We start from the raw sequence: 22936 nt of genomic DNA, 5'->3' as shown, positions 1-22936 counted from the left end.
TTTCTCTTGTAATAATTACAAAGGAGAGACAAATTAAGTCAGCCCAGTGTGTAAGAATGGGAGAATAAAGTCTATAAAAGAAAGTCCTTGTATCAACATGATTTTGGAGCCATGATGATGATTTATGCAAAGATTTNGATTGATTTATTTATTTATTTATTTATTTATTTATTTATTTTTTAAAGATTTTATTTATTTATTTGACAGAGATAGAGACAGCCAGAGAGAGAGGGAACACAAGCAGGGGGAGTGGGAGAGGAAGAAGCAGGCTCACAGCAGAGGAGCCTGATGTGGGGCTCGATCCCATAACGCCGGGATCACGCCCTGAGCCGAAGGCAGACGCTTAACCGCTGTGCCACCCAGGCGCCCCTATGCAAAGATATAAACATTCTCTATTTTATTATCTTCTGCTGTTAGGTATATTTTTTTTCTTGTCTCAGTCATTTTTCCCTACCTTTTCAGAGTTACTCAACTTATTAACATTAAATCTTTCCAAATATTTTCATTAATGGTACCAATTTCCTTCTATTTACTCCCCTACTTTACCTCATAAGAACTGTTATATTTATATTGTTTCCAGTTCTAAACCGATGGTGATTTTCATTTTACTTTGTCCTTTTATTTATTTATGTGTATATTTTAATATTTCACAGTGGATGAGACAATCTGGAATCATGAGCAAGTTTTCACAAATGTCAAAGAATGTGGATGAAGACAGTTCTTTGGATTACATCTAGCCTCCTTTTCGTGGCTTGGTGTGTGGGCAACAATCGAAGTAGACCACAGGTGACTATAACAAAATGCACATATACTTGTTATGACGAATTTAGTTAATATTTTTCAAGTTATTTATATCCTCACTGCTTTGTAATTACTTAATCTATCATTTTCAGAGAGAGCAAGGCTAATCTATCACATCATAGATTTGAGTATATCAATCTGTTTTTAAAAACTTGCCAATTTGGCCTCACCTGGGTGGCTCAGTCCCTTAAGCGTCTGACTCTTGATTTCTGCTCAGGTCATGATCTCAGGGTTGTGGGATTGAGCCACGTGACAGGCTCCATGCTCAGTGGGGAGTCTGCTTGAGATTCACTCTCTCCCTCTCCCTCTGCTCCCCCCACACACACATGCTCTCTCTCTCTCTCTCTCAAATAAATAAATAAATCCTTTTTAAAATTGTCACTTTTATTCAAATATATTTTGAGATCATATTATTTAGTGAACACAACATCAGGATTCCTACACAATCCTGATGAATTGCTCTTTTTATCATTAATCCATGATGCATTAACATCATGTTTTTATTTCCATTAAATTATTTTTCTGATATAAAAAAAACACTAGGCTAGCATTTGCCAAATATAGTATTTTCTGATCCTTATATTTTGATCTTCTTTTTAATTTGTATTTCATGTATGGTCTTTTGTAAATAGTGTAAATAACACATGGGTCAAAAATAAGATAAAGGAAATTAAAACATTGTGAACTTTATATAAACAAAAACACAACATATCATAATCTGTGAGATACAAAAAAAAAAAAAAACCTCTATAGGCCTACAGATTTCTATTAAAATGTAAAAAAAAAAATGATCTCAGTTTCTATCTTAAAAACCTAGAAAAAAAGAAGAGTAAATTAAATATAAAGTCAGGAGAAAAAATAAAGATAAAAATAGAAGTCCATAAAACAAAGCAGAAAGTTAATATATATTTAACACTATCAATTACTTTTTTTCCGCTCAGCATAATGCCCTTAAGATTCACCTAAGTATTTGTGTATATCGATTTTGCTTTCAACTATAAATTGTAATTAAAAACAAAAGAGAAAAGCATGAACTTTTCATTTAATATGTATTTATCCATGCCTTGCTCTTTCTTCTTTCTTGATGACCCAAGTTCATTCCATTATCATCTCCTTTTTGTCAATTCTTTTAGAGCCAAGTATGCTGGTGTCAAACTCTTCTCTTCCATCTAAGAATGTGATGTCAAATACATGGTTCCAGTGTTAGAGATTCTGTATTAATTCACTCAGAAGCCACTTATTGAAAATTCTTCTCTGTATGCTAGGAACTAGTTAAATATTTGTATAAAAAGAAAAACATATGACTCTTGGCCATATAAAGCTCCAAGTCAATAGGAACAAATATGTAATACAAAAGAAAATACATAAATAATTATAAGTTTATAAATCATAGGGGATTGATTTTAAGATGGTATTTCCCAAACTTGGCTAGAAATGAGGTCAGAATTCCTAACTCGTATTTCAATATTCTATTAATTGAAGAATTAAAGCATAATGATCTTATCTAATTTTGAGATTTTACATATCAAATATTAAAAAAAAAAAACCAGTAGTCTTTTGCAGGTGGATATCATCATCATCATCACAGCTGTCATTTTGGTATGTTTGAAATCCTTTGTGGTAAAGTCCACTACCGTTCAGTGTCAAGTGATTCAAAAGTCTAACCTTATATTGGAAAAGATAACCTTGTACCTTATTGAAAATGCTTTCCAGAGAAAAATGAATAAATGTCATGAATTTTCTTTAGATAGTCCCATCACTGTCTTGAAGCCATTCATCTCCTTTAAAAATAAATTTCATGCTTTCCCTCTTTAAAGAAACTAAGCATATATGTTTTGTTTTGTTTTTCAAAATCCATGAGCCAGCATTCTCTGACAAAGAAAAACAAGGCAATACTTACTGCTGCATTTTTTAAAGTATGGAAACATAAGACATCTAAAGACAACTTAGAAGTTTGTAGGAAATTTTCATTTTTTAAGAAAAATTTCATCTTGTCTTCTTAACAAGAGAAAATTGAAGCTCCTATGTCAATCCAAACAATAAAAAATAAAAGGCAGAAAAAGAACCCAGATGTGAGAAGGAATGCAAATCACCATACTAAGAAGCTGAGAAAATTACTCAGCGGGATCCAAAAATAATTAGGAACTGAGTGAGCATATTGGTAAAATATTAAAAGTACTTTGAAAACTCTTAAGTGACAATATATTTAGAAGATTATTTTCTTCCTGGACAGTATGATGAGACTTTTTCTGAAAATAGATTACCAGTGGGGGTTGACAGCTGTTGCAATATTTATTCTTCTTTTTAAATAAAATAGAACCAGAAAGTGCGGTTTATGTGAAATTAAGTCCTAATACAGAGAAATGTTTCCATGTGTTTGGGTACTATCTACACTAGAATTCAGGGACAGGAAAAACCAGAAATTTCAGGCAAAAATTTGCTTGGTTTATCTAGATTTATTGACTTCAAAAACAAAACAAAACAAAAAAGGCAAGACAAGAAAAGCAAAACAAACAAACCATCAAAATATGAGTTCCTTTGGGCAGAGTTCTAGAAACTTGTTTCTGCTTCCATTTTAATAGAATTTTGACTTTTTAAAAGCTCCATTTTCTGATACATTAAAAATATAATATTTCTTCTGTAAGGTATTAGCAACTGCAAAAGACGTTAGTTATAATAAATCCATCTAATTATAGCGGAAGCCTAAATTTTCAAATTTGTTGGAGGGTTAAAATTTGGAGTGATATTGGAACTTGAATTAATTTTAAAAACGTGTTCATATGAATGTTTCAGAAATGAAGATATCGAGCTATAAGTTAATTATTTTCCTCAGTTTTGAGGAAAGACTAGAAACTAAAATATCAGGGAGAACTCAAATAATAAAGATCAATTAGGGGGTGTCTTGGTGGCTTAGTGGGTTGAGTGTCCAATGCTTGGTTTCATCTTAGGTCATGATCTTACGGTTCTGGGATCCAGCCCTGCCATGGACTCTATGCTCAGTGCAGAGCCTGCTTCAGGTTCTTTCTCCCTCTCTCTCTTCACCTTCCCACTCTCCCTCTCTCACTTTCTAAAATGAATAAAAAAATCTTTTTAAAAAAGTTAACAGAAAAGATCAATTGGATAGGGTCGAATTATGTGTCTTAGAGAAAAGTGAAAACAGTGGTAACTAACATAAATCATATACACGTGAAATAGTTTACAGATCAATAATGAAGAACCCAAGACAGCCCATGAATGGGCTCAACAGACAACGGAGATGAAATAGTAATTGCAACAATTAGTATTTAGAAACCTCAATGCTCTTTTGAATGGTAAGTTAAAAGGTTGAAATATCTTAGAGCCCATGTTTCTTTGCCCTCCCTTACAAATTCTACCGGGATTCCTCTAATTCCTTCTAAATTACTGATTTTTACAGTTGCCTAAAATATATACCATGTCAATGGGTCAATTATTCCTGTTTCTCCTCAGGATAACTTTTTTGATATTGCCAGGAATGCAATATACAAGGGGACTTAGTACTGCTCTCCTGAACAGTGTTGCTGGTTGCATCCTAATGACATCTCCCCAAATAACATTTTGCCAATGACACTTTCTAACAAAGCTGCACAGCTAATATGTGGAGAATCTTTTTCCATCACTCAAAGTGTATATGTGTGTTTGGTTTCACTTTGTCTAGTTAAATAAGCTAAGTAATGGCTTGAAATTTTAAATATCTCTGAGTGGCGACCTATTTAAAATTTATATTATAAGTGCTTACTATCTAAGACTTGGACAGTAATTCATATTGGGTGGTCCCTAGATCAATCTCTCAAACTATTCTGGCCACAAAATTCCTCTCACCTGGCATGTGGACAGTTTTGCAGGTACTGGGCCCCTTCCTGCCAAGGAATCCCTCATCCTCTCCCATGCATCCATAAACCTCCATGTTCAGTAATTAGCTTACTGGAACAAGACTAGTGTTTTGTTTTGAACTCTCATTACAGTAGGTTAATTGCCCTTTATGCTACTAATAACCATTTATTTTTAAAACCTAAGCTAAATAGAATAAAAATATCTCTTCCTTTTTGGTTGTCACACCTGAAAAATGGATTATAATGCCTGAATTATAATTAATAGGCAGTATAATTCAACTTCGTCAATGACCAAAAATATCTAGATAGAAAATATCAATTTGACTTGCTGTGACATCTCAAATCTATAAAAAGTAGCTAGCATTGCAGCACAAATCAGTATGAATATTTTAAGGCTGATCTTACACAAAAAACTAAATAAGCTGTTCATTTGTATGTAAATGTGTATGTGTGTGTGTGTGAGAGAGAGAGTGATACCATTTCATGTCTGGAAGATTCTTCACGGCAGTCATAATACCAATTTTATAATCGCAAATTCCAACAGAGCTTATTACAAGGCAGTATTAAAAAAGTTTTTAAAACCTGAATTGTTACCAGTATTGGTTTAATCAATCCTTACCAATGAGTTTGTATTAATTCAATATAGAAATCAGCAAAATATGACCAGTGAACCAAATCCAGTAAATCACTGGCTATGGACTTATTTTTCCAGTGTACAAAAAACTAGAGGGAATAGAATAACGGATCCCAGTGAGCCACCATCTGGCTTCAGAAGTTGTCAACATATCACTAATCTGGTTTTATCTATTCATTTCTATTTCAAAGCATTATTATATTACCTATAAATTCCTCAATGAGTAACTCTAAAAGATAAAATTATTTTCAACATAAAACATATGTAACAAAATTCAGAGTAAGTCCTTAATATCTAAGTCTTTTCCGTGTTCACAAACTTCTCTAAATAGCTCATGAATGCTTTTTTACATTTGGTTTCTGAGTCAGAATCCAGAGTAACCCATACACTATATTAGGTTGGTGTCTTTTAAATTTCTTCTAGTTCATAGAAATTCTTATCTCTTTGTTTCTTATCACTTTTTGTGGAACAAACTAGTCATTTATCCTGTAGACTATCTCACATTCTTGATTTGGAAATTTGTATCATCATAGTGCTCCCAGTAATTCCATAAAATGGCAATTAGACTTTGGGGCTAAATTATAGTCAGGTCCAATTCATGGGGAGAAATAATCTTGTAGACCGTCTTGTAAAATCCCTATTGCATCATTCAGAGACACAAACCGTGTGGTCAACCTGATTTTAGTGCTATTAGTGCGAAATCAGGGAGCTTAGGAGTTGTCAGCTTTGTCTATTGACAATTTTTGCACAAATCTTTCAGCAACTAGTTTTATAGTGATTAATGATAGTTTTCTAGATAATTTCATTAACATTTACAAAAAGGTAACTTTCTAATTCTGTCATTCTTTCTGAATTTATCACTTAGAATTATTCAATAAAGAATTTTCTATTTTCTATTTGGTTACCTTGAAAATCAAACTGTATAAGAAAAATAGAAAAAAAATGTTTGTTTCTTTCTTTGTGCTTATCAATATCCCAAAGAAGTCATTGTACCACTAGGAATCTCCAAAGATGACAAATTCATTTTTTAAAGTATAATTATGCTCTGTTTTTTTAATATACATATTTGAGGTGTGTCAACCTATTATAGGTGTTAATTCTTGCTGCTCAAATTCTGGAAGGCAGATTCCTTAAATGGATATGAGATCCCTATATCTTGGTACACATACCCTGTATAATCTCCTGTTTTTGAGTGTTGGTAAGACCCATAAATGTGATGTGATATCAAACACTGTATAGTAAATGGGATTTTACACATGTAATTAAGTCCATAATTGGTTGACTAAGTCTATCAAAATGGAGGTTATTCCTAGTGGACAACCCCTAAAAGAGAGAGCATGAAGCAGCGACCATCACCTGGCTGGGCTGGAAGGAAGCAAATAATCATTTTGGGATTTGTTTATGAGAAGGACACATGGCAAGGAGATGAAGAAAGCTTTTAAGACCTGAAAACTGTTCTCTAGCAAGCAACCAGAAATAAAACAGAAACAGGAACATATATCCTATAACAAGAAGAAAATGAATTTTGTCAACAACCAGTGAACTTGGAAGAAATGCTCAAGCCTCAGATGATATTTGAGACCCCTTCAGCACCTAAATTTCGGCCTAACAAGGACTGCGTAAAGGACACAGCTAAATCATACATGGATTGCAGAGAAACTAAGGTATTTTTTTAAATGTCACTAAATTTTTGATAATTTGTATTTAACAAAATTTCACACTCATGATGAAAACACACAATAAACTAAGAATACAAAGAAACAACTTCAGCATAATAAACGTCATATGCGAGAAACACAGAGCAAGCATCATATTCAATGGAAAAAAGCAGAATGTTTTTTTCCCAAAATCAGAAAAAAGGTAAGGATGCCTGCTTTCAGCACTTCTATTCAACAGAGTGCTGGAAGTGCTAGCCAGAGCAATTAATCAAGAAAAAGTAAGAAAAGACATTTAAACTGGGAAGGAAGAAGAAAATGTATATCTGTTTGCAGGTGATACGATATTATCTTAGAAAATCTTCAAGTTTCCAAAAGAAAATTGCTACAACCTAATTAACAAATTCAGCTAAGTAGCAGGAAACAAAGTGAACACAAGAAAATCAGCTGCATTTGTATACACTAACAATAAACAGTTTAAAAAGGAAATTGCAAAAAAAAGCTACATTTACAATAGAATCTAAAAGAGTAAAATACTTAGGAATTAAACAAGGAGGAAAAGACTTACACAATGAAAACTACAAAACATTGCTGAAAGAAAGTAAAGAGGACATAAATAACCATGTTATTCCGTATCATATCCTATGTTCATAGATTGGAAGGTTTAACATTGCTAAAATATTAATACTACCAAAAGTAATCTACAGATTCAATGTAAGCCCTATCAAAATCCCAATGATGTCTCTTGTAAAAATAGAAATACTCATTCTAAAATTCATATGGCTCCTCAAGGACACCAAATAAACAAAGAATTTTTTAAAAGAATAAAATTAGGGGCGCCTGGGTGGCACAGCGGTTAAGCGTCTGCCTTCGGCTCAGGGCGTGATCCCAGCATTCTGGGTTCGAGCCCCACATCAGGCTTCTCTGCTATGAGCCTGCTTCTTCCTCTCCCACTCCCCCTGCTTGTGCTCCCTCTCTCGCTGGCTGTCTCTGTCTTTCGAATAAATAAATAAAATCTTTAAAAAAAAAAAAAAGAAAAAATTAGAGAACCCAAGCTTTCTAATTTCAAAACTTACTACAAAGCTGCAATGATCAAAACAATTTGGTAATGGCATAAAGATGGATATATATAGGGCAATGGAATAGAAGAGAAAGTCCAAAGCTAAACCCTTGCATATATGATCAAACAATTTTTGTCAAAGGTGCTAAGACCATTAATGGGAGAAATTACAGGGTTTTCAACAACTGGTGCTTGGAAAACTGAATACCCACATTCAAAAGAATAAAGCTGTATCTTCCCTAACACTGTGTACAAAAATTAACTCAAAATGGATCCATAGGCTAAAAGTAAGACCTAAAACTATAAAACTCTCAGTAGAAAACACAGAGAAAAAACTTACATCATCAACTTGACAATGATTTCTTACATGCAATACCAAAGGTACAAGCAACAAAAGAAAAAATAAACAAATTTGACTCATCAATTTTTGTAATATTCATCTAAAGATACTATCAACAGAGTAAAAGAGAAATCCACAGAATAGTGGAAATATTTGCAAATCTTATATCCATATGTAAAGAACTTCTAAAACTCAGAAACAACAAAGTGCTGTTCAAAAATGGGTAAAGGACTAAAACAGACTTTTCTCCAAAGGTGATATACAAGTGACAAATACACGAAAAGATGTTCAACATCATGAATCTTGGGAGAAATGCAAATCAAAACTACAATGGGATATTGTCTCATACTCATCGGAATGTCCATTATTAAAAAATAAATAAATAACAAGTGTTGGCAAGGATGTGGAGAAATTGGAACTGCTGTGTACTGTTGCTGGTGTTTCAAAATGTTACAGCTTCTAAGAAAAGCAGTGTAGTGCTTCCTCAAAAATTAAAAAAAATAGAATTACCATATGAATTAGCAATTTCACTTCTTGGTGTATACCCCCCAAAAATTAAAAGCACAGCCTCAAAGAGATATTGGTACATCCATTTTCATAGCAGCATTGTTTGCAATAGCGAAGATGCAGAAGCAAACCAAGAATCCATCATCAGATAAAAGGAGAAGCAAAAGTAGTAGATACATATGATGGAATAATTTTTAGCCTTAGAAAGGGAGAAACTCTAACATATCCTACAATGTGCTAGACCTTCAGGACATAACGTTAAGTGAAGTAAACTAGTCACGAAAAGACAAAGACTATATGATTCCATTTATATGAGGTAATTAGAATAATAAAAATCAAGGGAACATAAAGTAGAATGGTGGTTGGAGGGGCTGGAGGTATGCAGAAATGGAGACGTTGCTTCATGGCTGATTTCAGTTTTGCAAAAAAAAAAAAATTCTGGAGATAGATGGTGGTGATGGCTGCACAACAACGTGAATGCACTTTATACCACTGAATAGTACCTAAAAAGGCTTAAGATGGTAAATACGTTATATGCATTTACCATAATAAAATTTTAAAATTAAAAGGAAGTCATTATAATATTCTTATCCACCCATTTTCCCATTATCGAGTTATTATCAACACTATAATTTTTTTTTAAAGGAGCACATTTTTAAAAACATAGGTGAACAATAATTTCAAAACTTTTGCAAAGACAGCCACAAAACATTTCTATTTTTTTGCAGCAAGGGTAGGCAGAGGAGAGTAGTATTTATAAAATTAATAACAATATAATTTTGAATATTTGTATGGTAAAATTTGCTAATTCTGAATTTTAAAAGCGTCCCATGTCCAAATTTGTCAGCATTTCAGTTTATAACTAGAGATAATTATTTAATAATATACGATGTTTTTGCATTTTGCAAACTTATATTAATTTATCCATTTAAGTAGTTCTTCACAATGAATGGTTGCTTAAATATAAAAGATAAAACAAAACTGTGTAGTAAGCTCTATGTTCTACTAAAGAATAATATGCCGTATATATTTATATTTATAGTCTTACATATTAACACACTTGTATTTATATATCATTCCAAAAAAAAGGATTTTTTAATGAAAAACATTTACAGATTCATACCTTTCTATCCTTAATATAATACTCTCTACTAGATAAAAAAAGGTACGACCTTCGTTTTACATTCATTACTTATTTTCTCTACGGTTACGTTTTAAAATCAAGATTTGTGGAAAACAATTCCATAAAGAAGTCAATGAGACATGTGTCCCTTTCATGTTCCTAGCATTTGGAGTCTTGAAAGAAATAAATATAATCAAAAAATGCTTCCTGTTAAAACCTATAATTCCTTTAAAATAATTTAAAATAGTTAAAGAAAAAAAAAGTTTCCAGTATTCACTGAAGACTGTCATTTTTGCCTTCCTTTGGCTTTAAAATTATAAATCTCAATGGTAAGAATAGTTTTTGAAGGTGTTATCATCTGAATGTGTTTTGAGATAATGATATATACTATTTTATAGAGCATAAAAATATTTATTTGTAAACAACTACATACAAGAAAAATATGTGACTTTGCCTCTATGTGCAATAACGCACAGCAATTATTCCATCACGTTTAATAACTACAGTAAAGGAATAAAAGTCCTATATGGTTAACTAGCTGCTAAATTAATGATAGCCTTTGTCAAAAATAATAAACACTGTGGAGATAACAAAATGTAAATAGTAAACAATTGTCTCCAATGTTCCCAATAAAATCGCTGTCTGAATTTTTAAAACTAAACCTATAGAAATTCTTGCTACATTATTACTGCAATTTTATAAACATCATACTTGTGATTTGTTTTTATAAAACCTTGTTCATGATTCCCAATTACTTTTGTGTTTTATTAACCTCATATGGTTTTTTTAAATGTTTTCCCTAGTGAGTTTTGTGATCAAGAAAGTTTGGATAACAATAAAACATGGAATGAGATATAGATGTGAATTAACTCAACATTTTAACTTGTTACTTGTCATTAAAAAGTCAAATTAATAGGATAGCATGATAAATGATATGAGTTACTAAAGCTATAGATTATTCCAATATCCTTTATTAGATAATATATTACTCTAAGGCCACCAAATTTGATGGTTGTTTCTCAATCCTCATTTCACTTGACCTATTGACAGCATACAAAAAGCTTGATCATTTCCTTCTCTTTCAGTTTTTTCTTTTCTTTTCTTTTTTTTTTTTAAAGATTTTATTTATTTATGTGACAGAGAGACAGCCAGCGAGAGAGGGAACACAGAAGGGGAGTGGGTGAGGAAAAAGCAGGCTCCCAGCGGAGGAGCCCGACGTGGGACTCGATTCTGGATCTCCGGGATCACGCCCTGAGCCGAGGGCAGACACTTAACGACTGCGCTACCCAGGCGCCCCTCTTTCAGTTTTTTTTCATTTAATTTTTAAGAGACCACAATCTTGCTTAATCCTTAACTTGCACTCTGCACTCCGCACTCCCTCCCTTGCCTTCATCTCTTCTGTGGACTCCTCCTAATCCCTGTGAACTCTAATATTAATGTGCTTCAGCAGTAATTCCATATGCAATGACTCCCTAATTAACCTCTTTTTGTCGTAGTTTTATTTTATATATATATATATATATGGTGTTTTTTTTAAAAGAACAATTCTCTATGAGTATTTTCACTTTATTTTATTGGCTGGGCTTCCTGAGTAAAGAGTACTAGCAAATTTGACTCAAAGGTGATTGGATAGCAAACACTCCATGTGTGATAAACAGAATGGCTTCCAAAGATGTCCATTTCCTTATCCTCATGTTTTGTAAATATGTTATATTACATGGCAAAAAGGATTTAAAGATGAAATTGAGGCTGAAAATGCGCAGATCAGCCTATATTATTTGGGTTTGCTCAGTAGAATCCTAAGTAAATGTATAAAAGGAAAACAAAAAACCCAAGATCAGAGTGATGCAATAAAAGAAAGAGAAGACCAGCCACTGCTTACTCTGGAGACAAAATGGAGCCATGAGCCAAAGGTCAGACTTTAATAGTTAGAAAAGGAAAGGAAATTGATTCTTTCCTAGATTCTCCAGAAAGGAATATAATCCTGCTAACACTGATTTTAGCCTCGTGAAATCTGCCTTAGATTTTGGCCCATAGAACTGTAAGATATTTGTGTTATTTTAAGCAACTAAACATGTGGCAATTTGTTGGAGAAGCAAGAGAAAAACTAATACACTTTGGAAGCTAGAGATGTTGTACGGCTTCAGAGAAATTGAGATAATCATGTCCTCTGGATCCATTGTATTACATTCTAGGTTGGTGAAAGTAGAGACATTTTCCTCCCCTCCTGGGTAAGATTAGTTCGCAGGGTAAAGTACTGAATCTCTTACTTTCTCTGGAGAGAAGGAGGGAAAGTTGTGCCAGTTGACTTATACAAGGTCTGAGGGTTATAATTTTGGAGCTCCTTTCTTTTGCAAACTTGCTGCATGTGACGATTGGCATTGTGACTTCATTACATCACCTTATGGAGGTTGGAGAACAAAGGAACATACATCGAAGGGCTCTGTGAGTAACAAATGGGCTGTTCTCTGATCCAGAGACCTCATGTTTCCTGTAAGAAGGGAAGAATCCAGGTAAGGGAGAGGAAGAACCCATTATCTTTATCTTGAAGAACACAGTGGAATTATTATTATTATTATTATTAAAGATTTTATTCATTTGAGAGAGGGAGACAGAGTGCATTGGCATGCAGGTATGTGATAGAGAGAGAGGGAGAGAGAGGGACCCCAACGTGGGGCATGATCCCAGGACCAGGGTATCAGGACCTGAGCCAAAGGCAGTCTCTTAAGGGACCAAGTCACCCAGATGGACCTCAGGAAAGTATCTTAAAGTTCAGTTATTTTACAGTAAAAATCATTTCTTTGGATAAAAAATATGGGAAAATGGTTAAGGAGACAGCATAATTTTTATTTAGCAAGCTGCACATTTATTAGTTAAAATATTTACCATAGAGTACTTTTCTTATATTCCCTATTTTATCAGAAATATTTGTACTTTAAATGTCATTTCTGAGAAAATGTACAGGTTAAGAAGAATGTTGGATAGAACAACCAAGGTCATGTATGTGACCTCACCCTTTCATTTTATTTTTTGTGCCATGGTAATTAATAGCTATAAAAATGAATAGTATTATTACTTTTGATAATGAAATCAAGGCAGTTTGATAAGAATATGGAAATGCATGACATTTTGTGACAGATATTTGATCTAGGAGCCTTTATTCTTTCCTCTTTCAACGAGTGTATTGCATTATTTGCATATTTAGTGTAAAGATAATAGGTTTTCTCTATGGCAAAACTCTTTTGGTAATTTATCCATAATTGAATTGGGTTCTTAGTTGGTATCTTGTGTATATGTGAGTTTATGTAGTTTAGCAACCTTGTATTATATTGCATGGGTTACTGCTTTAAAAGATTATGCACCAAGGAGATAAATGTCAAGCTCAAGAAGTTCAGATTCATAATTAAACCACCTGCCTTTCTCCTCATACATGGCACATAACAAATAGCCCTTTCGTTTTTAGCTAACACAGAGTTATCTATCCAATTTGACTAGCATTTTCTTAAATCTGATATTACTTACTTGATTAATATTCCTTCATCTTTAAAACAACACTTTACACAAATGTATTGCATGATAATCTTATTTTTGGAAGGTGTGATAATTTTTAAGTATATGATATTTTGTAGGTGGTTGGGGGCTATTGTATAGTAACAGTGATTGGACCTTTCATTTCAATGCTATATTGCCTTTTAGGAATGGGAAAATAATTATAAGTTGACACATACCAAAAATTTAGACAAGCTATACAGAAGCTATTCCAAGTGTTTTTTTTTTCTTTTTTTTTAGATTTTATTTATTTATGTGACAGAGAGAGATTGAGAGAGAGAGGGCACAAGCAGGAGGAGTGACAGGCAGAGGGAGGGGGAGAAGCAGGCTCCCAGCAAGCAGAGGGCCTGATGTGGGGCTTAATCCAGGACCCTGGAATCATGACCTGAGCCCAAGGTTAACCAACTGAGCCACCCAGGTACCCTATCTCATGTGCTTCATATAAATCTTAGACACCTCTCCTGTTTCAATATCAGTTTAAGTGAATGACTGAATAATGCTACCCTCATCTATTGCAATTATCTTAGATGCTGTATACAGTTATGTGTGTGCATGTGCATATAAATATGTATAAAACTTTGGCTTAAAGGCAAACACCTGGTGATCTTATTTTTTTTAATTCTGTTTTGAATAAAGCCCCTTGACTTCATGCGCCAAGTTTTTGTTTTGTTTTCTATTCTTTTCAGAAGTTGTTTCAAGTTGATATATACTATTCACAACCTTCACTAATTGGTAATCATAGCTCCAATTCAATGAAATGTCTTAAAGAATATCTGAAAATCAAATGTCTAAAACAATAGTATTTTTTATATAAAGCGAAATTATACTACAACATACTGATTTAGTTTGTCTGTTAAACATCATTGGGAGAAAGAACATTTTTGCTTTAGAATATGTATTTATATTTTCTTTTGTTCTAATAAGTCACTTTAGAGTTGCATAATTTCCCCAAAACAAAAATTTCATTATATATGTATATACATTATATATGCGATATATATATATACTATATATGTGATATATATGATATATACATAAATATAAATTAATATATATCAAATTTTATATATAGATCTTTATCTATAAATTTAATATGGCCATTAGGTTTAATACACCTAACAAGTCTATTTTTCTCTACATATGCAATATATCTATATATAGATCTAATATAAAGATATGCACACACACAAAGATTCTCTCTTTGACCAAACTCTACTGAGGTTCCTCTGAACTCTCTTATTAATCCTTGACTTCTGGGCTTCCATGTTTTTCTCCCCATTGTCCAATTTTAGCAAAAAATTTTGCTAAGTCAGTTTAGCCAGAATATCCTTTCCCTCCATATCTGATCACTCTCTCTATCTGATTAGGTTTCTCATCCTCCACAATTCCCGAGGTGATACCTGACCACCTGGCCTGCCTTCATCAAAGGCCTGTTAGGCAATGTAGGCCAAAATCCCTCCTTATCCTTAATGTTTCCTCCCAGTAATCTTCCATCTACCAGCCCCTGCTTCTACTCTTCAGCTATAAAATTATCACTTTTCCTTGTTGTATTTGGAGTAGAACCCAACCTCTCTCCCTTACCTACTGCAAAACCCCATTGCAGTCATCCCTAAACCTATTGTGATCAAACACTTAAATAAAGTCTGCCTTACCATTTTTTTACAACTGCCAAGAATACTTTATTTTCTTTAATAATGCATATAATCATAATAAATGATAATAATATTAACACATATATATGTAAAATCAAGAAGCATGTTATTAAGAATGTATTATGTTGTTATGTACAGGAAACAAAAAAATTAAGGATGAGGTCCCAATAAATTCATAAGAGAGAGAGAAGCAGACAGACATTCAAGCTTTAAAGTATAAGACTCTTTTATCTTCTTACTCTGGAAGGAAAGCGGTATCAGAGCATTCTTGGTGAAAAATATAATAGTTGATGTGAAGGTGAAAACACAAATTCAAGGTTCACATGGTTTAAATAGAGACAATAGAGTTGTGGAGAGCATTCTAAGTATAAAAGGTGACATTTGCAAATTTATGAACGTACAGCAGGGAAGAGGATTCGGGAAGATAGAATATAACAATGGATCAAAAGGAGAAGGTTTATAGATGAAAAGGTCCAAATTATGAAGTATTTTTTAGGTTATATTGAAGATGTTTGAAGTAATTTGGAAAAAAACTGAAACACATTTGACAAATATGCTATGATAAATTTTGTGATGTACAAAAACCATACTGGTGATGATATTGAGAATTATTAACCTTGGATAAGATTAGAAGCCAGGAAATGAGTTTTAACTTTTTGGGATGACAAAGATGAGAAAATAGCTTTCTGAGAAATTTTAGAAGGTAAGTTGAGAGATCATGGATCCATTAAGAAAAAATGATTAGTCAGTATGAAATCTAAATTTTCAGCATACATTCAGATGGTCCTGTCATTCATTAAAACAGGAAATACAGAGGAGAAAGGAGGCTGGAGGCATGAAGCAAAAATAATTGGGTTTAGGTGTGTTAATCTAGGTATTTGAAAGTCAGCAGGACACCCTGTGATAGCTGGAGAAATAAGAATGGAGGTCATTAAGGAAAAGTATGTAATCAACAGACTGAATTTCCAAGGAGTTGCAAATAAAGCCACCAAGAGAAACTATCAGCAAACTTGAAGGAGAACCAGAAAATTTCAGAGTACTGGAATCCAAGGCAGTTACAGAAAGAAGGCAATCATAATGTTGGGGTTTAGCGCATGGTATTCCAAAATATGGCACCTTGGCTTACTAAATATTGTAAGCCAAAAGAGTGAGAAAACAGCAGAAGCAGGAAAGTCACCTCAACCTTCTGTCCAAAAACAGGTCATAAAACCCTCTGTCAGAGGTGCCCTCCTTCTACCTATAAGGAAAGAAGCATCCTTATCTCTGAAGACAAAGGAATATCCAGAAGAATCCTAACAGGTCTTGATAAGTTTCCCCCAGTTTATACACTTGCCTCATATTCTCTGACCTATCATAGTCCTCCCATAATTGTCCATTCTTCTTCAAACCTAGCATAAAAATACTCAGGTTTATTGTTTATTTGGGTCTTCATTTCCTTAGGAAGTGTCCTATGCCACTTAAAACATATTAAATACATTGGTATGCTTTTCTCCTGTTAACTTGTCTTTGTTGGTTTGATTTTCAGAACCAGTCAGGGACACCAAAAAGGTTGAGGAAAACTTTTTCCACCCTGCAATCAACATTGTTAAAAACTGCAGAAAAAGCAGTCAAGTGTTTTGTTGATTAATCCAGTACACCAATGAGGTAATAATTCATCTTGGTACTTTCTGAAAAGTTGTGAAAAAGAAGCCATTTTGTAGTAGTGTGAGAGGGAAAATGTAAATGGTTCTATAGAGCAAATTTTCAAGTTGTAGGTGTATCAAATGAGTTGCCAGTGGTGAAATGTGCCTATTATGCAAACTAAGGACAGAAGGAGGACAGCCTTCCTGTAGGCATGGGGAGAATGATACAAAGAAAGTTTCAATGGACTAAAGTTCTAGATGAGAATGAACACATAGTTTGTGCGTAAGGATGCTCTGAAAATATTTGGCTGAACACACATTTGAGAACTTTAAGGAAGAAGCATTTTCTATAAAAGGGTTGTGACAGCCTTTGTTGTGACAGTGTTTACATAAGCAATATCTAATGTACGGCAATTAAATATTGAAAAGATCTCACACAAAAGCCAGCTTGACTTATTGCCAAAAAATAAATCTATTTTGGTAGAGATTATCTTATGACTGGATTTTACACTGATTTGAGAAAAATGTTAATTATTATTACAATTGATGGAAAATTTACTTTTCATCTTAAAAGTAGAGTCATCATGAACAGAGATAAACCAAAGTGCCAAGAAGACCTAGGTGACTAGTCGTTGTCATGTGAGTCTGTAATAGGAGCACAAGGAAGGTAGATAAATGGCTTATTTTTCTTCTATCAAGTTCAAGCAGATAAATAAGAACATCTGCAAAATGCACTTGAAAGCCAAGATGAAATAAAACTTACATATGTATTTCCCAGGACAGTAAGAGGAACAAAACAATTTCTATTAAGTATCTTCTTGTCATAAACTTTTTCTTGTTTTTGTTCCCTGCCGGTACTAAGCGGTAAAAGATGGGAGTATTTTCTCTATCAAGTGAAAATGTTAAATATATTTTTTTACCTTAGAAAGAAGTAACTGTGTTACTAGAGTCCCCAATGTGTCTGTGACTCATACAGGTGGTGTCTGAAGTGTGTTTCATCTAACACTCATTTGTTCCTTCATAGGGTAATTAATTTTTGAGTATCAAATATAGATCAGATGGTTTTCTAGGTATTAAAAGACCTCCGTTTTAGACATATATATATATATATATATATGTGTGTGTGTGTGTGTGTGTGTGTGTGTGTGTGTGTGTATGTCAATCCCCTGCCCTCATTAAAGACATACTTAGTAATAATATAATAGGTATAATGACTAATGACATGATACATATAATAAGAGTATATGATAATAATATTCCTTATTCATTTTTTTTCATTTTAGTAACTACTTCTTCCAGATTCTGTTAACATATGTGTTCTTATACTAAAGATTGGTTCTGTATCCTTGGTTAGTGCTGAGGGATTATGATATGGTAAATATGGGAGTATTTTGAAAAAGAAAAAGTTTTGCAAATAGGTTGTTGACTGACAAATATATTTTTCAAAAAGCTCAATTGAATTTAAATATATTGTCTTTACTCAATTTAATTTAATACACTTTAAGACCAGGTGTTTGCTCTGACTCCCATTTAACTGTGTACTTGTTTTTTCCACCTGAGAGATTTTTCTTCAAGCACTTTGCCAAGACCCAATGTTTTTTCTACTTACAGTCAGCTCTCGAGTATCTCCTGGGATTACTACATTATAGATTACCTCTAACATAACCTTGCTTTACAGAACTTACTGACTTTGCTATCTTCTCCACTTGGAATTAAGTCATTTCCTGACATTCAGGCATTATTTCCAGCTAGTAAAGTGTGTTTTTAAAGTGAACTCTTTTCTGACTGCATTTAAACATTTTAAATAACAGTTGGTCATCATCTTTTAATAAGTTTTTCAGTGTAAAAAGTATATCAGAAGATATATTCTTCTATCTAAGATGGGAGATAACACAAATCAAAATGTTTGGTTGCCATATTCAACTCCAAGTCATTATAAACCAGAATGATGCCAATTACTGAGAGACACAAGACCACCAAAGGGAATATAAGCAGAGTGCTTCTTCATGTAGGTATGCATGAAGGATGTGAGGAGGTTGTAAAGGTGCAGGTATAGGCCCTTTGATTCTTTGCTCAAAAGCATCTTTTCCACCAACTATTTTTTGATAGACACAGAGCATTCCATTCCATAATTGTATACAACATTTTAGAATAAATGACTGATACTGAGAAATGTTCATTTCCAGTATCAGGAAAAATTCTTAGTCCTTTAAGCTAGCACTCTCAAGAAGCAATGATCTCTCAGTTTTTTACTAACCTACTCTCCAGGGTCTCCATAAGCCTATGAGTACAAACAAGCTTGGCAACATTCACAACCATAGCTTCTAGCTTGAGACTAACTCTCTCTTCATCGCTGTGGGTATGACATCCTTGCAGCACCACTTAGAACCTCTTCTTTTATTGCCTCGAATCTCTGGAGATGTCCGTATTTGCTCATGAACAAATTATATAATGTTATTATACAGAATCCTATAAAATTACATAATGATTATGCCTTTATTTCTTGCCTCTCCATATGCTGCTTTTGACAGAAAAATCTTACTTATCCCAAAATGTTCACGCTAGTATTCCTAAAGTAGTAAGACCTAGAAGATGACACATGGTGCTATATGCCCATCAATGGGTTATTGTTGAATGGAAACCAATACAGACACAGGGAAGGTAGCTCTCTCTCATCAACTCTGACTTCTAAGGGCCAGAAAAACAATGTAAATAGTTAAGGTGCAGGTAGGTAGTAACCCTGTCCTAAATAATAATCTATACCACTATCGATACTATGTGCAATAATATATGACACACATGTGCATATAAATATATGTCCATAATCCTCTACTATATACACATATACATAAATATATACATACATGCAATATATGTACATGTGTATACATACATATGAACATGCAAACAGTCCTAGTACTGTGTGTTAAGAGTGGTAGACATTATATTTTAAATAACATCTAGAAATCATCTAGGGTTGGCAGATTCCTGAGCTAAGTAAACATGCATTCTTTATGCCCCTGGTCTTGCATGATTGTTATACAACAATATATAATTGATGCAGATAAGGAAACACCAATATGAGTATGGAATTTTAGGTTCAGAAGTTCTCTGAAATGACATTAATCCATTTTGAGGCTTAGAATCTTAGATTAGGAAGTCTTTGTTATTAAAAATACCTCAACCCCTATAGGCTTTTGAATTTGAATAGCAAAGAGAATTGATTTTTTTTTCCTCCCTTTGAAGTCTGGAGAAAGTCAGACTTACAAAATGGAGAACTCTAGGAGATAGAAAGGGGTCAGGAAATAGCAGGACAGAGAATCTCTGAGATGTTAGGTAAACTCCCCATACCACCCATACAGCCTACTCTTCTCCCCTCTCCATCAATCACACTCAGTAGCACTCTGTTTTGCTGCTATAGAGCATGGAGGGGAGTTTGAAGTTCTTATGTGACCCAAAAAGGAACATGCAAAAAAAAAAAAAAATCAAATAGCACATGGGGCTGATTTAATGAGTCACTGGAAGGTCTATGTACAAGTTCACACAGGGCTTCAAGCAGGGTGTAATTTAAAGGAGACACTAAGCCAACGGAAGACACAGTGGGCACCTCAGCAGTAGATGCTGTAAGGATATTGACTGATGTCTGTAAACATGGTACAGTGGAAACTCATAAGCCAGGATATGACATGGAATAAAGCAATCACTTGGAAATTCTGGAAGACCAAGTATTTAACAAAATAGAGACTGAATAAACTTATGAGTTACTGAATTAAATCAGAAGTGATAGTTATTTTAAAAGGACTTGACTAGGGGCACCTGGCTGGCTCAGTTGGAAGAGTCTGTGACTCCTGATTTCAGGGTCATGGGTTCAAGCCCCACATTGGGTGAAGAGATTACTTAAATAAATTAAAAAATAAGTAAATAAACTAACTTTAAATGGACCTGACTACTAGAGTGTTTGTTGTGCTGGGTACTGAGTATGAAAGGGAAATCATGAGAAGGTTGAGTAGTGTGCAAGAAAAACAAATAATAGGATATTTCTATATATCTGAAACCAATGCCAAAAATATATTATAAATTGTATCTCTTTAATAATACCTATTACCATTGTTATGATGAGCCTTTTACACTTATTTATCTATGTAGATGTGTGCATTTGAAAGAATTTTAAGAAAAGCAACATAAATTTAGAGAATACTAGAACATTCCTTAAAAGGACATATACTGTTGTTCAGCACCTCTTTCCTCATTTTTTTTAAATGAACACACAAATGTTATCTAGTTAATTCCAGGAAACACTGAGCATCTGTTTCCTTCTTGTTACCTGAGTATGACAGTCCGAGAATACCAAAAGTGGTAATTCTTTGAGAAACAATATGGTCCATAAAACTTAAGTTTTGGTATCTCAAGGTACAAAACATCTTCCTTATTGATCCTTATAATTTGGCAGAAACACTATCCTCTCACTTTTTAAATAAGGACAGTCTAAAACAGGGCTGTACTGTCCCAGAGAAGCCTTACATCAATAGTATTTCTGTGATCTCAAACTTTGATCTATGTAACAGGGAACAGATATTGCCAGCAAAGAAAACATTGCAAACCATTCAACAATAAGGGCTCCTGACCATGTATTTCTTCCACTAAGGGCAATATGAAGACTGAGGCTGAACTGAATGAGTCAAATAGCCAGATTCATTACAAACAGAACATGACAAAATAGACAAAATTGAAACAAAGATTCATCTCTGGCAACTTTGAAGAGACAAATGCACAACATTACAGAATAGTAAGCGTTTTCTTTCTTTTTTTCTTCCTCTACTTAGTTTACTCAACAAATGAGTATTGAAGACCAATAATGAGGAAATAATATGCCGGCCAGTTTTCTACACTCACAGAAATGAAAGTTTGCCACTTTTACATGTTTGTAGACTTATTAAAAAGGTAAGTGAATTGATTTTTACCTCTCCAAAAATATTATTATCTAAATTTTGAATTCAGATTTGTAAAATGAAAGATGAATATAATCACTGGATCTGGAGTTCCAAATTGTGAAAGCAGTGTGGAAAGGATAAATAATTTTGTCTCTACCCTTCTAGGTTCTTGGCTGAGACTCCCATAAGTAAAAGACAGATCAGCAGGAGAAAAACAAGCAGAAGTATAATAACATGTATACTTCCTGTATACATGGGAAATACCCAGGAAAACTGAGTAATTCCTCAAAATGACCTAAGCCACCACTTCACTTATTTTTAATTTTTAAAATATTTATTCATTTATTTGAAAGAGAGAGAGTGGAGTGGGAAGGGACAGAGGGAGAGGGAGAGAGAAACTTCAGGAGACCCTACACTCAGCAGAGAGCCCAACATTGGGTTCAATCTTTCGATCCTGAGATCATGGCCTAAGCCAAAACTGAGAGTCTGAAGCTTAACTGACTGCGCTACCCAGGTGACCCCTAAGTCACCAATTTAAATATTTTCTACATTGGGAATAGATGACAAAGACAAAGATGTTGGAGGTGGAGACCAGTTATGTGAGGTTACCAGGAAAGGCACAATAAATGAGGGTACCCAGATTTAAGTCATTGCATTCTCCATGGATAAGCATTTCTGGAGATTTAGAGTCTTCTTTCTTCCTTTCTTCCTTGTACAGAGAAGACGACACTCTTACAAATGGAGATTTCCTTTATAAAGTAAATAGCTCTTACAAAAGGGTAACTCCTACACAGTTTTCAGAACTTTTCTCCCTTCTCCCATTTCTTAAAAATACTAAGCCAAAAATAATCCTTATGCCAAGGACACATATTTGGGAGTGGTAAATTCTGTTCCCTTTCAGTTGCATAAGCACCACTAAGTTGAAATAGTATTGGTCTGTATTCTTACAATCCTCTGATACAGTCATCATTTTTACATCCATTTTAAAACTAATGATCCCTATTGACTCCTTTGTGGAATATAATACCATGTGGCATTCATAGCTGTAAAAGACACATTAATGATTAACATAATTCAAATTCCTACGTTGGGGACAGTGAACCTATTGCTGTTGATGATACTTCTCTGGCCCAATTAGCCACTTAATTGCATTCAGCTGGGAAGACATGAGTGCTAAGGCACAACAGAGTCCACTTGGTAGGTGAAACCTC

General features: G+C 33.7%; 1 long non-coding RNA gene across 1 annotated transcript; it reads left to right on the top strand.

The window, feature by feature from the left end:
• Window positions 1-688: 688 nt before the first annotated feature.
• On the top strand, window positions 689-21721 carry LOC109491056. The gene is made up of 3 exons (XR_002144446.1): window positions 689-786; window positions 16698-16816; window positions 21618-21721. It is a non-coding gene; the product is annotated as an uncharacterized LOC109491056 (long non-coding RNA).
• The last annotated feature ends 1215 nt before the right edge of the window (window positions 21722-22936 follow it).

Source organism: Ailuropoda melanoleuca, chromosome 1, assembly GCF_002007445.2.
Source record: "Ailuropoda melanoleuca isolate Jingjing chromosome 1, ASM200744v2, whole genome shotgun sequence".
NCBI classification, from domain to species: Eukaryota; Metazoa; Chordata; class Mammalia; order Carnivora; family Ursidae; genus Ailuropoda; species Ailuropoda melanoleuca.
Note: the sequence above shows the minus strand (reverse complement) of the source record. Positions and strands in the feature narration are given on the sequence as shown.